Here is a 16,781-nt window from a genome sequence, read left to right as displayed (position 1 = left end):
TTAAGAATTATAAAGATAAATCAAGTTAATATTTTACTTAGAAAATTTAGATCTACTGCGTACTTTCAGTATCATACCGTACGGCTATAAATAGTTTATTTTCCCGAGCGCGAATGTTTGTTAAGCAATTATAAAAGATTATAACAAGAGAATATATCTTTCTTTCCTGCCGATTACTTGGTGAAATTGTGAATTGTACACGAGATAACATAATAAAATAACCGGGTACCGCGAGCGTCGCGTACTAACACATAATTCAAGTTCTAAATCAAGTGTTCCTATTGAAAATGTATATTTAGTGTATCACAGTGTTTCATTAAATTGTTATTGTTAATTTGTGGTGATATTTCTCCTCCCTTCCATTGACCATCAATCTTCGTTCATCTAAGGAAATTGCGGATTTTTGGCTCAGTTCCATCCAAGGAGAATAATTCCAGTCCAGGCTACAAAAACATCGAATTATCATCCACGCATTAATTTACTTCGTTATCTTGGGAATTCTTGTCAGCTACGGTAAGTCAGAACACATATAGTGTCTTTAGTCTACAACGAAGAGGCGGACGGTTTCTATATGTAGCAGCCATTCTTCGAGCAAAAGGATTTGTTTACTCTCAACCCCGAGTCTTGTACCAAAACGAGAGGAGTCTGCAAGGTTGGAGTAGAAGGTTTAGGCCTTGACCTGACCGTATTAGCAGCTCATATTTAAAAATTTCTTTTTTTTTGTGTTTTCTCCCACCCGGGACGTAACAATATACGATTTTTCGTTCATATACGCGTATCACCGAAATACGAAAATTTGAAATCTCATTTAATTTCATTGATTTTACATTCTATCGACGCAGAATCGAGAATATAACAAGAATATAACGTTTTTATTATGTAAAAATAAGTGTTTTAACATGAAAATTGACGAAAAATGTAATCGACATATGCGAATTTCGCTTTACGAGAAGCGAAAAATCGTAATATCTTCGAAAATACTTGTACCACGTATTGAAAAATGTTACCAATCGATTCAGAACACAGTATTTCATAAGATCATACTACTATTTCTATTGGATTCGACGATTTTAACTTTGTTTCATGTCGTATATACGATTTTTCGTTTATATACGCGTATCATCGAAATACGAAAATTTGAAATCTCATATAATTTCATTGATTTTACATTCTATCGACGCAGAATTAAGAATATAACAAGAATATAACGTTTTTACTATGTGAAACTAAGTGTTTTAACAAGAAAATTGACGAAAAATATATTCGACATATGCGAATTTCGCTATACGAGATGCGAAAAATCGTAATATCTTCGAAAATACTTGTACCACGTATTGAAAAATGTTACCAATCGATTCAGAACACAGTATTTCATAAGAACATACTACTATTTCTATTGGATTCGACGTTTTTAACTTTGTTTCATGTCGTATATACGATTTTTCGTTCATATACGCGTATCATCGAAATACGAAAATTTGAAATCTCATATAATTTCGTTGATTTTACATTCTATCGACGCAGAATTGAGAATATAACAAGAATATAACGTTTTTACTATGTGAAAATAAGTGTTTTAACATGAAAATTGACGAAAAATGTAATCGACATATGCGAATTTCGCTATACGAGAAGCGAAAAATCGTAATATCTTCGAAAATACTTGTACCACGTATTGAAAAATGTTACCAATCGATTCAGAACACAGTATTTCATAAGATCATACTACTATTTCTATTGGATTCGACGATTTTAACTTTGTTTCATGTCGTATATACGATTTTTCGTTCATATACGCGTATCATCGAAATACGAAAATTTGAAATCTCATTTAATTTCATTGATTTTACATTCTATCGACGCAGAATTGAGAATATAACAAGAATATAACGTTTTTACTATGTGTAAATAAGTGTTTTAACATGAAAATCGACGAAAAATGTAATCGACATATGCGAATTTCGCTATACGAGAAGCGAAAAATCGTAATATCTTCGAAAATACTTGTACCACGTATTGAAAAATGTTACCAATCGATTCAGAACACAGTTTTTCATAAGATCATACTACTATTTCTATTGGATTCGACGATTTTAACTTTGTTTCATGTCGTATATACGATTTTTCGTTCATATACGCGTATCACCGAAATACGAAAATTTGAAATCTCATTTAATTTCATTGATTTTACATTCTATCGACGCAGAATCGAGAATATAACAAGAATATAACGTTTTTATTATGTGAAAATAAGTGTTTTAACATGAAAATTGACGAAAAATGTAATCGACATATGCGAATTTCGCTATACGAGAAGCGAAAAATCGTAATATCATCGAAAATACTTGTACCACGTATTGAAAAATGTTACCAATCGATTCAGAACACAGTTTTTCATAAGATCATACTACTATTTCTATTGGATTCGACGATTTTAACTTTGTTTCATGTCGTATATACGATTTTTCGTTCATATACGCGTATCATCGAAATACGAAAATTTGAAATCTCATTTAATTTCATTGATTTTACATTCTATCGACGCAGAATTGAGAATATAACAAGAATATAACGTTTTTACTATGTGAAAATAAGTGTTTTAACATGAAAATCGACGAAAAATGTAATCGACATATGCGAATTTCGCTATACGAGAAGCGAAAAATCGTAATATCTTCGAAAATACTTGTACCACGTATTGAAAAATGTTACCAATCGATTCAGAACACAGTTTTTCATAAGATCATACTACTATTTCTATTGGATTCGACGATTTTAACTTTGTTTCATGTCGTATATACGATTTTTCGTTCATATACGCGTATCATCGAAATACGAAAATTTGAAATCTCATTTAATTTCATTGATTTTACATTCTATCGACGCAGAATTGAGAATATAACAAGAATATAACGTTTTTACTATGTGAAAATAAGTGTTTTAACATGAAAATCGACGAAAATGTAATCGACATATGCGAATTTCGCTATACGAGAAGCGAAAAATCGTAATATCTTCGAAAATACTTGTACCACGTATTGAAAAATGTTACCAATCGATTCAGAACACAGTTTTTCATAAGATCATACTACTATTTCTATTGGATTCGACGATTTTAACTTTGTTTCATGTCGTATATTGACACGTCGCCGCGTGACGACGTGTGTTGGTCGAAAACATCTCTAAATAAAAGAATATAAGTAACAGATATGCTTATCCTACCGTCGGTAATCTTATTATCAATAGTTCTACCGTAGGTATACCCACCATCGGTATTTCCACTGCCGGTAATCCTCCGTAGGTAAATCAACAGTCGCTAACCCCATGATAATAAAACACCTTAGGAATATTAACAAGATTAATTATTCACTATCGATACTATAGGAAGTAACACCATTGTTAAATAAATTTCATTTAACTTATAAATGAAAGAACATATATTAGAATATAAGTTAATAAACAAATCAAATAAAAGTAAAAGGATAAGATTCAAAATGCGATCTTACTAATAAATCAACATTACATATATACGCAACAATAAATATAATTTAATATTAAATTTGTAATGTTAAGTATTCTTATATTTCATAGTTATTAAGAAATAATTATTATAAGAAATAACAATAATTATTAATACATATTACTAAAACCTTCATGTATTCACAAGGGCATTAATTAATATAAGGAATTTGTTAACAAAAGAATAGAGAGAAATTATATTTTATAATGTAAAATAATAAAGATAAAGCGACAAGTCCGAGACACTCTTATCACGAATGGCTAGACTTCATCCTCTGATAGCCGCATTCCAAAGGCTAAGGATTCCTGGTATTATACACGGCGATAACCGCATTCCAGAGGCTAAGGATTCCGAGAAATACATCCGGTGATAACTGCGCCTGGGAACTAAGGAATTCCAAGAAATGCATCGGGCGATAAGCGCATTCCTGAGGCTAAGAATTCTCGGAACCACATCCGGCGATAAGCGTCGACTGGCAGCAATTCCCAGAAAGGAGACGATGGAATGCTTGTACTCCATCACGCCACCTCTTTCCCACGGGCAATGCCTTTGCCCGTAGGCGGCAAGTATGAGCGGCGCGCATGCGCAGCAACACCATCTGGGAGTCGACCGAGTGGGAGAGCAGCGAAGCGGCCGCCAGTCTTCATCCGTCGCTCAACTCGATCAGCAGCTAAAACTTCAGCTCCGCTTTTAAGAATTATAAAGATAAATCAAGTTAATATTGTACTTAGAAAATTTAGATCTACTGCGTACTTTCAGTATCATACCGTACGGCTATAAATATTTTATTTTCCCGAGCGCGAATGTTTGTTAAGCAATTATAAAAGATTATAACAAGAGAATATATCTTTCTTTCCTGCCGATTACTTGGTGAAATTGTGAATTGTACACGAGATAACATAATAAAATAACCGGGTACCGCGAGCGTCGCGTACTAACACATAATTCAAATTCTAAATCAAGTGTTCCTATTGAAAATGTATATTTAGTGTATCACAGTGTTTCATTAAATTGTTATTGTTAATTTGTGGTGATATTTCTCCTTCCTTCCATTGACCATCAATCTTCGTTCATCTAAGGAAACTGCGGATTTTTGACTTAGTTCCAACCAAGGAGAATAATTCCAGTCCAGGCTATAAAAACATCGAATTATCGTCCACGCATTAATTTACTTCGTTGTCTTGGGAATTCTTGTCAGCTACGGTAAGTCAGAACACATATAGTGTCTTTAGTCTACAACGAAGAGGCGGACGGTTTCTATATGTAGCAGCCATTCTTCGAGCAAAAGGATTTATTTACTCTCAACCCCGAGTCTTGTACCAAAACGAGAGGAGTCTGCAAGGTTGGAGTAGAAGGTTTAGGCCTTGACCTGACCGTATTAGCAGCTCACATTTAAAAATTTCTTTTTTTTTGTGTTTCCTCCCACCCGGGACGTAACAATATACGATTTTTCGTTCATATACGCGTATCATCGAAATACGAAAATTTGAAATCTAATTTAATTTCATTGATTTTACATTCTATCGACGCAGAATTGAGAATATAACAAGAATATAACGTTTTTACTATGTGAAAATAAGTGTTTTAACATGAAAATCGACGAAAAATGTAATCGACATATGCGAATTTCGCTATACGAGAAGCGAAAAATCGTAATATCTTCGAAAATACTTGTACCACGTATTGAAAAATGTTACCAATCGATTCAGAACACAGTTTTTCATAAGATCATACTACTATTTCTATTGGATTCGACGATTTTAACTTTGTTTCATGTCGTATATACGATTTTTCGTTCATATACGCGTATCATCGAAATACGAAAATTTGAAATCTCATTTAATTTCATTGATTTTACATTCTATCGACGCAGAATTGAGAATATAACAAGAATATAACGTTTTTACTATGTGAAAATAAGTGTTTTAACATGAAAATCGACGAAAATTGTAATCGACATATGCGAATTTCGCTATACGAGAAGCGAAAAATCGTAATATCTTCGAAAATACTTGTACCACGTATTGAAAAATGTTACCAATCGATTCAGAACACAGTTTTTCATAAGATCATACTACTATTTCTATTGGATTCGACGATTTTAACTTTGTTTCATGTCGTATATACGATTTTTCGTTCATATACGCGTATCATCGAAATACGAAAATTTGAAATCTCATTTAATTTCATTGATTTTACATTCTATCGACGCAGAATTGAGAATATAACAAGAATATAACGTTTTTACTATGTGAAAATAAGTGTTTTAACATGAAAATCGACGAAAAATGTAATCGACATATGCGAATTTCGCTATACGAGAAGCGAAAAATCGTAATATCTTCGAAAATACTTGTACCACGTATTGAAAAATGTTACCAATCGATTCAGAACACAGTTTTTCATAAGATCATACTACTATTTCTATTGGATTCGACGATTTTAACTTTGTTTCATGTCGTATATACGATTTTTCGTTCATATACGCGTATCATCGAAATACGAAAATTTGAAATCTCATTTAATTTCATTGATTTTACATTCTATCGACGCAGAATTGAGAATATAACAAGAATATAACGTTTTTACTATGTGAAAATAAGTGTTTTAACATGAAAATCGACGAAAAATGTAATCGACATATGCGAATTTCGCTATACGAGAAGCGAAAAATCGTAATATCTTCGAAAATACTTGTACCACGTATTGAAAAATGTTACCAATCGATTCAGAACACAGTTTTTCATAAGATCATACTACTATTTCTATTGGATTCGACGATTTTAACTTTGTTTCATGTCGTATATACGATTTTTCGTTCATATACGCGTATCATCGAAATACGAAAATTTGAAATCTCATTTAATTTCATTGATTTTACATTCTATCGACGCAGAATTGAGAATATAACAAGAATATAACGTTTTTACTATGTGAAAATAAGTGTTTTAACATGAAAATCGACGAAAAATGTAATCGACATATGCGAATTTCGCTATACGAGAAGCGAAAAATCGTAATATCTTCGAAAATACTTGTACCACGTATTGAAAAATGTTACCAATCGATTCAGAACACAGTTTTTCATAAGATCATACTACTATTTCTATTGGATTCGACGATTTTAACTTTGTTTCATGTCGTATATACGATTTTTCGTTCATATACGCGTATCATCGAAATACGAAAATTTGAAATCTCATTTAATTTCATTGATTTTACATTCTATCGACGCAGAATTGAGAATATAACAAGAATATAACGTTTTTACTATGTGAAAATAAGTGTTTTAACATGAAAATCGACGAAAAATGTAATCGACATATGCGAATTTCGCTATACGAGAAGCGAAAAATCGTAATATCATCGAAAATACTTGTACCACGTATTGAAAAATGTTACCAATCGATTCAGAACACAGTTTTTCATAAGATCATACTACTATTTCTATTGGATTCGACGATTTTAACTTTGTTTCATGTCGTATATACGATTTTTCGTTCATATACGCGTATCATCGAAATACGAAAATTTGAAATCTCATTTAATTTCATTGATTTTACATTCTATCGACGCAGAATTGAGAATATAACAAGAATATAACGTTTTTACTATGTGAAAATAAGTGTTTTAACATGAAAATCGACGAAAAATGTAATCGACATATGCGAATTTCGCTATACGAGAAGCGAAAAATCGTAATATCATCGAAAATACTTGTACCACGTATTGAAAAATGTTACCAATCGATTCAGAACACAGTTTTTCATAAGATCATACTACTATTTCTATTGGATTCGACGATTTTAACTTTGTTTCATGTCGTATATACGATTTTTCGTTCATATACGCGTATCATCGAAATACGAAAATTTGAAATCTCATTTAATTTCATTGATTTTACATTCTATCGACGCAGAATTGAGAATATAACAAGAATATAACGTTTTTACTATGTGAAAATAAGTGTTTTAACATGAAAATCGACGAAAAATGTAATCGACATATGCGAATTTCGCTATACGAGAAGCGAAAAATCGTAATATCTTCGAAAATACTTGTACCACGTATTGAAAAATGTTACCAATCGATTCAGAACACAGTTTTTCATAAGATCATACTACTATTTCTATTGGATTCGACGATTTTAACTTTGTTTCATGTCGTATATACGATTTTTCGTTCATATACGCGTATCATCGAAATACGAAAATTTGAAATCTCATTTAATTTCATTGATTTTACATTCTATCGACGCAGAATTGAGAATATAACAAGAATATAACGTTTTTACTATGTGAAAATAAGTGTTTTAACATGAAAATTGACGAAAAATGTAATCGACATATGCGAATTTCGCTATACGAGAAGCGAAAAATCGTAATATCTTCGAAAATACTTGTACCACGTATTGAAAAATGTTACCAATCGATTCAGAACACAGTTTTTCATAAGATCATACTACTATTTCTATTGGATTCGACGATTTTAACTTTGTTTCATGTCGTATATACGATTTTTCGTTCATATACGCGTATCACCGAAATACGAAAATTTGAAATCTCATTTAATTTCATTGATTTTACATTCTATCGACGCAGAATTGAGAATATAACAAGAATATAACGTTTTTACTATGTGAAAATAAGTGTTTTAACATGAAAATTGACGAAAATTGTAATCGACATATGCGAATTTCGCTATACGAGAAGCGAAAAATCGTAATATCATCGAAAATACTTGTACCACGTATTGAAAAATGTTACCAATCGATTCAGAACACAGTTTTTCATAAGATCATACTACTATTTCTATTGGATTCGACGATTTTAACTTTGTTTCATGTCGTATATACGATTTTTCGTTCATATACGCGTATCATCGAAATACGAAAATTTGAAATCTCATTTAATTTCATTGATTTTACATTCTATCGACGCAGAATTGAGAATATAACAAGAATATAACGTTTTTACTATGTGAAAATAAGTGTTTTAACATGAAAATCGACGAAAAATGTAATCGACATATGCGAATTTCGCTATACGAGAAGCGAAAAATCGTAATATCTTCGAAAATACTTGTACCACGTATTGAAAAATGTTACCAATCGATTCAGAACACAGTTTTTCATAAGATCATACTACTATTTCTATTGGATTCGACGATTTTCATGTTTGTTTCATGTCGTATATACGATTTTTCGTTCATATACGCGTATCATCGAAATACGAAAATTTGAAATCTCATTTAATTTCATTGATTTTACATTCTATCGACGCAGAATTGAGAATATAACAAGAATATAACGTTTTTACTATGTGAAAATAAGTGTTTTAACATGAAAATCGACGAAAATTGTAATCGACATATGCGAATTTCGCTATACGAGAAGCGAAAAATCGTAATATCTTCGAAAATACTTGTACCACGTATTGAAAAATGTTACCAATCGATTCAGAACACAGTTTTTCATAAGATCATACTACTATTTCTATTGGATTCGACGATTTTAACTTTGTTTCATGTAGTATTGTCACGTCGCCGCGTGACGACGTGTGTTGGTCGAAAACATCTCTAAATAAAAGAATATAAGTAACAGATATGCTTATCCTACCGTCGGTAATCTTATTGTCAATAGTTCTACCGTAGGTATACCCACCATCGGTATTTCCACTGCCGGTAAACCTCCGTAGGTAAATCAACAGTCGCTAACCCCATGATAATAAAACACCTTAGGAATATTAACAAGATTAATTATTCACTATCGATACTATAGGAAGTAACACCATTGTTAAATAAGTTTCATTTAACTTATAAATGAAAGAACATATATTAGAATATAAGTTAATAAACAAATCAAATAAAAGTAAAAGGATAAGATTCAAAATGCGATCTACTAATAAATCAACATTACATATATACGCAACAATAAATATAATTTAATATTAAATTTGTAATGTTAAGTATTCTTATATTTCATAGTTATTAAGAAATAATTATTATAAGAAATAACAATAATTATTAATATATATTACTAAAACCTTCATGTATTCACAATGGCATTAATTAATATAAGGAATTTGTTAACAAAAGAATAGAGAGAAAATATATTTTATAATGTAAAATAATAAAGATAAAGCGACAAGTCCGAGACACTCTTATCACGAATGGCTAGACTTCATCCTCTGATAGCCGCATTCCAAAGGCTAAGGATTCCTGGTATTATACACGGCGATAACCGCATTCCAGAGGCTAAGGATTCCGAGAAATACATCCGGTGATAACTGCGCCTGGGAACTAAGGAATTCCAAGAAATGCATCGGGCGATAAGCGCATTCCTGAGGCTAAGAATTCTCGGAACCACATCCGGCGATAAGCGTCGACTGGCAGCAATTCCCAGAAAGGAGACGATGGAATGCTTGTACTCCATCACGCCACCTCTTTCCCACGGGCAATGCCTTTGCCCGTAGGCGGCAAGTATGAGCGGCGCGCATGCGCAGCAACACCATCTGGGAGTCGACCGAGTGGGAGAGCAGCGAAGCGGCCGCCAGTCTTCATCCGTCGCTCAACTCGATCAGCAGCTAAAACTTCAGCTCCGCTTTTAAGAATTATAAAGATAAATCAAGTTAATATTGTACTTAGAAAATTTAGATCTACTGCGTACTTTCAGTATCATACCGTACGGTTATAAACAGTTTATTTTCCCGAGCGCGAATGTTTGTTAAGCAATTATAAAAGATTATAACAAGAGAATATATCTTTCTTTCCTGCCGATTACTTGGTGAAATTGTGAATTGTACACGAGATAACATAATAAAATAACCGGGTACCGCGAGCGTCGCGTACTAACACATAATTCAAGTTCTAAATCAAGTGTTCCTATTGAAAATGTATATTTAGTGTATCACAGTGTTTCATTAAATTGTTATTGTTAATTTGTGGTGATATTTCTCCTTCCTTCCATTGACCATCAATCTTCGTTCATCTAAGGAAACTGCGGATTTTTGACTTAGTCCCATCCAAGGAGAATAATTCCAGTCCAGGCTATAAAAACATCGAATTATCGTCCACGCATTAATTTACTTCGTTGTCTTGGGAATTCTTGTCAGCTACGGTAAGTCAGAACACATATAGTGTCTTTAGTCTACAACGAAGAGGCGGACGGTTTCTATATGTAGCAGCCATTCTTCGAGCAAAAGGATTTATTTACTCTCAACCCCGAGTCTTGTACCAAAACGAGAGGAGTCTGCAAGGTTGGAGTAGAAGGTTTAGGCCTTGACCTGACCGTATTAGCAGCTCACATTTAAAAATTTCTTTTTTTTGTGTTTCCTCCCACCCGGGACGTAACAATATACGATTTTTCGTTCATATACGCGTATCATCGAAATACGAAAATTTGAAATCTCATTTAATTTCATTGATTTTACATTATATCGACGCAGAATTGAGAATATAACAAGAATATATCGTTTTTACTATGTGAAAATAAGTGTTTTAACATGAAAATCGACGAAAAATGTAATCGACATATGCGAATTTCGCTATACGAGAAGCGAAAAATCGTAATATCTTCGAAAATACTTGTACCACGTATTGAAAAATGTTACCAATCGATTCAGAACACAGTTTTTCATAAGATCATACTACTATTTCTATTGGATTCGACGATTTTAACTTTGTTTCATGTCGTATATACGATTTTTCGTTCATATACGCGTATCACCGAAATACGAAAATTTGAAATCTCATTTAATTTCATTGATTTTACATTCTATCGACGCAGAATTGAGAATATAACAAGAATATAACGTTTTTACTATGTGAAAATAAGTGTTTTAACATGAAAATCGACGAAAAATGTAATCGACATATGCGAATTTCGCTATACGAGAAGCGAAAAATCGTAATATCATCGAAAATACTTGTACCACGTATTGAAAAATGTTACCAATCGATTCAGAACACAGTTTTTCATAAGATCATACTACTATTTCTATTGGATTCGACGATTTTAACTTTGTTTCATGTCGTATATACGATTTTTCGTTCATATACGCGTATCATCGAAATACGAAAATTTGAAATCTCATTTAATTTCATTGATTTTACATTCTATCGACGCAGAATTGAGAATATAACAAGAATATAACGTTTTTACTATGTGAAAATAAGTGTTTTAACATGAAAATCGACGAAAAATGTAATCGACATATGCGAATTTCGCTATACGAGAAGCGAAAAATCGTAATATCTTCGAAAATACTTGTACCACGTATTGAAAAATGTTACCAATCGATTCAGAACACAGTTTTTCATAAGATCATACTACTATTTCTATTGGATTCGACGATTTTAACTTTGTTTCATGTCGTATATACGATTTTTCGTTCATATACGCGTATCATCGAAATACGAAAATTTGAAATCTCATTTAATTTCATTGATTTTACATTCTATCGACGCAGAATTGAGAATATAACAAGAATATAACGTTTTTACTATGTGAAAATAAGTGTTTTAACATGAAAATCGACGAAAAATGTAATCGACATATGCGAATTTCGCTATACGAGAAGCGAAAAATCGTAATATCTTCGAAAATACTTGTACCACGTATTGAAAAATGTTACCAATCGATTCAGAACACAGTTTTTCATAAGATCATACTACTATTTCTATTGGATTCGACGATTTTAACTTTGTTTCATGTCGTATATACGATTTTTCGTTCATATACGCGTATCATCGAAATACGAAAATTTGAAATCTCATTTAATTTCATTGATTTTACATTCTATCGACGCAGAATTGAGAATATAACAAGAATATAACGTTTTTACTATGTGAAAATAAGTGTTTTAACATGAAAATTGACGAAAAATGTAATCGACATATGCGAATTTCGCTATACGAGAAGCGAAAAATCGTAATATCATCGAAAATACTTGTACCACGTATTGAAAAATGTTACCAATCGATTCAGAACACAGTTTTTCATAAGATCATACTACTATTTCTATTGGATTCGACGATTTTAACTTTGTTTCATGTCGTATATACGATTTTTCGTTCATATACGCGTATCACCGAAATACGAAAATTTGAAATCTCATTTAATTTCATTGATTTTACATTCTATCGACGCAGAATTGAGAATATAACAAGAATATAACGTTTTTACTATGTGAAAATAAGTGTTTTAACATGAAAATCGACGAAAAATGTAATCGACATATGCGAATTTCGCTATACGAGAAGCGAAAAATCGTAATATCATTGAAAATACTTGTACCACGTATTGAAAAATGTTACCAATCGATTCAGAACACAGTTTTTCATAAGATCATACTACTATTTCTATTGGATTCGACGATTTTAACTTTGTTTCATGTCGTATATACGATTTTTCGTTCATATACGCGTATCATCCGAAATACGAAAATTTGAAATCTCATTTAATTTCATTGATTTTACATTCTATCGACGCAGAATTGAGAATATAACAAGAATATAACGTTTTTACTATGTGAAAATAAGTGTTTTAACATGAAAATTGACGAAAATTGTAATCGACATATGCGAATTTCGCTATACGAGAAGCGAAAAATCGTAATATCATCGAAAATACTTGTACCACGTATTGAAAAATGTTACCAATCGATTCAGAACACAGTTTTTCATAAGATCATACTACTATTTCTATTGGATTCGACGATTTTAACTTTGTTTCATGTCGTATATACGATTTTTCGTTCATATACGCGTATCATCGAAATACGAAAATTTGAAATCTCATTTAATTTCATTGATTTTACATTCTATCGACGCAGAATTGAGAATATAACAAGAATATAACGTTTTTACTATGTGAAAATAAGTGTTTTAACATGAAAATCGACGAAAAATGTAATCGACATATGCGAATTTCGCTATACGAGAAGCGAAAAATCGTAATATCTTCGAAAATACTTGTACCACGTATTGAAAAATGTTACCAATCGATTCAGAACACAGTTTTTCATAAGATCATACTACTATTTCTATTGGATTCGACGATTTTAACTTTGTTTCATGTCGTATATACGATTTTTCGTTCATATACGCGTATCATCGAAATACGAAAATTTGAAATCTCATTTAATTTCATTGATTTTACATTCTATCGACGCAGAATTGAGAATATAACAAGAATATAACGTTTTTACTATGTGAAAATAAGTGTTTTAACATGAAAATCGACGAAAAATGTAATCGACATATGCGAATTTCGCTATACGAGAAGCGAAAAATCGTAATATCATCGAAAATACTTGTACCACGTATTGAAAAATGTTACCAATCGATTCAGAACACAGTTTTTCATAAGATCATACTACTATTTCTATTGGATTCGACGATTTTAACTTTGTTTCATGTCGTATATACGATTTTTCGTTCATATACGCGTATCACCGAAATACGAAAATTTGAAATCTCATTTAATTTCATTGATTTTACATTCTATCGACGCAGAATTGAGAATATAACAAGAATATAACGTTTTTACTATGTGAAAATAAGTGTTTTAACATGAAAATTGACGAAAAATGTAATCGACATATGCGAATTTCGCTATACGAGAAGCGAAAAATCGTAATATCTTCGAAAATACTTGTACCACGTATTGAAAAATGTTACCAATCGATTCAGAACACAGTTTTTCATAAGATCATACTACTATTTCTATTGGATTCGACGATTTTAACTTTGTTTCATGTCGTATATACGATTTTTCGTTCATATACGCGTATCATCGAAATACGAAAATTTGAAATCTCATTTAATTTCATTGATTTTACATTCTATCGACGCAGAATTGAGAATATAACAAGAATATAACGTTTTTACTATGTGAAAATAAGTGTTTTAACATGAAAATCGACGAAAATGTAATCGACATATGCGAATTTCGCTATACGAGAAGCGAAAAATCGTAATATCTTCGAAAATACTTGTACCACGTATTGAAAAATGTTACCAATCGATTCAGAACACAGTTTTTCATAAGATCATACTACTATTTCTATTGGATTCGACGATTTTAACTTTGTTTCATGTCGTATATACGATTTTTCGTTCATATACGCGTATCACCGAAATACGAAAATTTGAAATCTCATTTAATTTCATTGATTTTACATTCTATCGACGCAGAATTGAGAATATAACAAGAATATAACGTTTTTACTATGTGAAAATAAGTGTTTTAACATGAAAATTGACGAAAAATGTAATCGACATATGCGAATTTCGCTATACGAGAAGCGAAAAATCGTAATATCTTCGAAAATACTTGTACCACGTATTGAAAAATGTTACCAATCGATTCAGAACACAGTTTTTCATAAGATCATACTACTATTTCTATTGGATTCGACGATTTTAACTTTGTTTCATGTCGTATATACGATTTTTCGTTCATATACGCGTATCATCGAAATACGAAAATTTGAAATCTCATTTAATTTCATTGATTTTACATTCTATCGACGCAGAATTGAGAATATAACAAGAATATAACGTTTTTACTATGTGAAAATAAGTGTTTTAACATGAAAATCGACGAAAAATGTAATCGACATATGCGAATTTCGCTATACGAGAAGCGAAAAATCGTAATATCTTCGAAAATACTTGTACCACGTATTGAAAAATGTTACCAATCGATTCAGAACACAGTTTTTCATAAGATCATACTACTATTTCTATTGGATTCGACGATTTTAACTTTGTTTCATGTCGTATATACGATTTTTCGTTCATATACGCGTATCATCGAAATACGAAAATTTGAAATCTCATTTAATTTCATTGATTTTACATTCTATCGACGCAGAATTGAGAATATAACAAGAATATAACGTTTTTACTATGTGAAAATAAGTGTTTTAACATGAAAATCGACGAAAAATGTAATCGACATATGCGAATTTCGCTATACGAGAAGCGAAAAATCGTAATATCTTCGAAAATACTTGTACCACGTATTGAAAAATGTTACCAATCGATTCAGAACACAGTTTTTCATAAGATCATACTACTATTTCTATTGGATTCGACGATTTTAACTTTGTTTCATGTCGTATATACGATTTTTCGTTCATATACGCGTATCATCGAAATACGAAAATTTGAAATCTCATTTAATTTCATTGATTTTACATTCTATCGACGCAGAATTGAGAATATAACAAGAATATAACGTTTTTACTATGTGAAAATAAGTGTTTTAACATGAAAATCGACGAAAAATTGTAATCGACATATGCGAATTTCGCTATACGAGAAGCGAAAAATCGTAATATCTTCGAAAATACTTGTACCACGTATTGAAAAATGTTACCAATCGATTCAGAACACAGTTTTTCATAAGATCATACTACTATTTCTATTGGATTCGACGATTTTAACTTTGTTTCATGTCGTATATACGATTTTTCGTTCATATACGCGTATCATCGAAATACGAAAATTTGAAATCTCATTTAATTTCATTGATTTTACATTCTATCGACGCAGAATTGAGAATATAACAAGAATATAACGTTTTTACTATGTGAAAATAAGTGTTTTAACATGAAAATTGACGAAAAATGTAATCGACATATGCGAATTTCGCTATACGAGAAGCGAAAAATCGTAATATCTTCGAAAATACTTGTACCACGTATTGAAAAATGTTACCAATCGATTCAGAACACAGTTTTTCATAAGATCATACTACTATTTCTATTGGATTCGACGATTTTAACTTTGTTTCATGTCGTATATACGATTTTTCGTTCATATACGCGTATCATCGAAATACGAAAATTTGAAATCTCATTTAATTTCATTGATTTTACATTCTATCGACGCAGAATTGAGAATATAACAAGAATATAACGTTTTTACTATGTGAAAATAAGTGTTTTAACATGAAAATCGACGAAAAATGTAATCGACATATGCGAATTTCGCTATACGAGAAGCGAAAAATCGTAATATCTTCGAAAATACTTGTACCACGTATTGAAAAATGTTACCAATCGATTCAGAACACAGTTTTTCATAAGATCATACTACTATTTCTATTGGATTCGACGATTTTAACTTTGTTTCATGTCGTATATACGATTTTTCGTTCATATACGCGTATCACCGAAATACGAAAATTTGAAATCTCATTTAATTTCATTGATTTTACATTCTATCGACGCAGAATTGAGAATATAACAAG

The sequence above is a fragment of the Vespa velutina genome, unplaced genomic scaffold (assembly GCF_912470025.1).
Source record: "Vespa velutina unplaced genomic scaffold, iVesVel2.1, whole genome shotgun sequence".
In the NCBI taxonomy this organism is placed as follows: Eukaryota; Metazoa; Arthropoda; class Insecta; order Hymenoptera; family Vespidae; genus Vespa; species Vespa velutina.
The sequence above is the reverse complement of the archived record's forward strand: the minus strand, read 5'-3'. Positions refer to the sequence as shown.